The sequence below is a fragment of the Sinocyclocheilus rhinocerous genome, unplaced genomic scaffold (assembly GCF_001515625.1).
Source record: "Sinocyclocheilus rhinocerous isolate Xijiao unplaced genomic scaffold, SAMN03320098_v1.1 scaffold3614, whole genome shotgun sequence".
Classification (NCBI taxonomy): Eukaryota; Metazoa; Chordata; class Actinopteri; order Cypriniformes; family Cyprinidae; genus Sinocyclocheilus; species Sinocyclocheilus rhinocerous.
The window spans coordinates 333984-336916 of NW_015648617.1; positions in this window are offsets into that span (position 1 = coordinate 333984).

Consider the following 2933-nt stretch of genomic DNA (forward strand, 5'->3'; position numbering starts at 1 on the left):
CGCCGTGCCCGTGGAAGCGGCAGGATTTTGGGTGCACGAGCACCGCTTGCGCTCCGCCAGCGAAACCACTGCACAAAACGCTTTCACTAAAAGAGAAAGCGGCAGCCGCGCGGCAATTCCACCGCTTGCGGCGTCCCGGGTGAAAGGGCCTTCACTCACACCTGAAGCGCGCGCACAAGCCTCATCTCGCGCAGCGTCTCTTCAATTCTGCCCCACACGTGCAAAGCGCGCGCATACACACACACAGAGAGAGACGCGTTTCAGACGGCGCGCGAACACAGAGTTGATTCGTCTTTCGCATCTCCTCATGTTTGAACAGACACATACACACAGAATGATGTCAATAGTTTTTAGGTAGGCGTGGTTAACTCTGAACTTTTATAAAGAATATCTCTTTGGATTTGAGACTTTGGTCTTTGCAACTTTACAGATCTTTATGCACCAAGAGCTTGAAACACTCCAAAGAGAAAGGAAAAACAGAAGTCGCATCATATGACCCCTTTAATTATTAAATTTCTGTACCTGAATGCTACTGTTTATATTATCTATGCTTGTAAATTGTGTATTTCTTTTTTTTCTTTCTTTTTCTTTCTTTTTTTTTTTTGATACAATAGAAGTCAATAATGTTTTAGTCCCCATTGACTTTCATTGTTTGGACAAAAAGTTCAACATTCCAAGAAAGAATGTGAAAAATTGGTCATATAATTTACATTTTTAAATATTTTAAAATATAATTGAAATTGATTTTACACACTTTAAGCAATATCGTATCGCATATCGAATATCACATTTTTTAACAAGGTATCGCATATCGCATTTTACTTCAATATCGCACAGCCCTAATAACTATAAAGATATAGTTCTAAAAATCATTCTCAATATCAAAGAATAGCACAGTCCACACCATAGCTATAAATGGCACATAATAAAGTTAATAAAATAATAAAGGTACACAGAAACAATACCGTTGGAATAATTTTCAGAACAATTTTTTCCAGCTGATGAGCGATGCAAACATTGACACTAGGGCTGCACGATTATGACAAAAATCATAATTGTCGGTTATTTCCTTGAAATTGTAATTGCGATTATTAATTATGATTATCACAATTTACACTAAATTATGTTTATACCATTGTTTGAAGCAACTGTATGCCATATTTTGATATGAAAATAAAAACACTAACTGAAAAACTTTTGTTTTTCTATTGTATTAAGCATCAAAATTCAATTATACATTGGATTGGTTTCTTCTTTAAATAAAGAAAGGTAAAAAAAAATATGCATGGTATAATTATGTTATACTAAAACTAAAATTAAAACAATGGAAAAACCCTTAAGATAACCTGTAGAAAGAAAAAAACACATCTTAAGCACGCAGAATAACATAAGTGGACTTTGAACGATTAATTGCCGCTTTGAACGATTACGTAATTGTGGCATCTGTAATTGTAATCACGATTAGAAATTTGATTAATTGTGCAGCCCTAATTGACACCGAATCAGAATCCATACTGCTGTAACAAGGTCAAGAATTTAAAGCGGCAGACGAGTATGTGGTTAAAATAAACAGACGATATTATCCGCTGGTGTGAATGCTAATATCTTTATAGTTATCGTTCTTGGTGTGAACGGGGCTTTATAAGCAATGTATAAAGTGTCTAAATGGCCACCCCTCTACAAAATTACCAGTTGATTTTCTAGGAAGCCACACAATTTATTAATGGGTTGACAATGATTCGCTAACCCTGATAAACGAGAGCATCATTACCTAATGCATTCAAAGGTCAAGGGGGAGATCTGCTGTCTGCTTCAACCGGTAAGAACCAGAAAACCGAATTCATTACACGGCCGAGCAAAGACCAATAATAGCAACCGCAGAGTTGCCAGATGAGACTACCATAGATGCAGCAGGATCATGTTACCGAGGCTGAACTGAGGACTTGGAAAAATTATGGATTTCATAATCTAAATAGTCTTGCGAGTGCCTGGTGTTAAAGCTGAGAACACACTACACGACTGTCAGGCTGATTATGAATTATGGCAAGCCGTTTTGACTTTTATTCATTCTCAGGATATCAATTCTTGATAAACAATTCAATTTTTACTAGTTAAAATGTTAATTCTTGATATCCGGAATTAGATTTCTACTAGTAACAATCGCTATTTTTGAAATCAGTAATTACATTTCCGCTAGTAACACTGTTAATTCTTGATATCAACAATGACATCACTCGCAGAAATTGAATTCTTGATATCAGCAATTAATTTCAACTAGTAAAAAATATTATTCTTGATATCAATAATTTATATCCTGGGGGTGTAAATTATATAATTATAAATGGATGCCGCCCTACAACTAGCCCTAACCTTAACCAATATCCACACATTATTTTCCACTTTTCGATAATTTCCTTCATTTTTATTGAAAATATATGTCTTTCCGATGTGATACGGGATGTGAAAAGGGAGAAGAACGGAATCGAACTCGGGTCCGTCGCGTCAAAAAACAACTACTTTGTGCTCTACCATCTGCGCCACTGAAGCTGACGGTTAGTCAAAGTCTTTTTGCAGTGTTGTGTAACACTACCACACGTTGGTAGGCGGAGTTAGTGTAAGTAGCCTCTGCCAAAATGAAAACAAAATAATGATTAAAAATAGCCTACAGGAGCGTTTTATTTTCATGAGAGGGCAATCGAATGTGCCCATTCTCTTTTGGGCTCTGTACCTTGTCGTCTATCCGCCATAAACATTCATAAAGAATTGCAATCGTCATTAAATTATGCACATATCCAAAAAGGAATTCATGATATCTTAAATAACAATTTTTACTAGTGATAATTCATACCCTGAGAATGAATAAAAGTCAAAACGGCTTGCCATATATGAATGTAATTTGGTATTGACAACTGATCGTGCCCAGTCGGACCAGG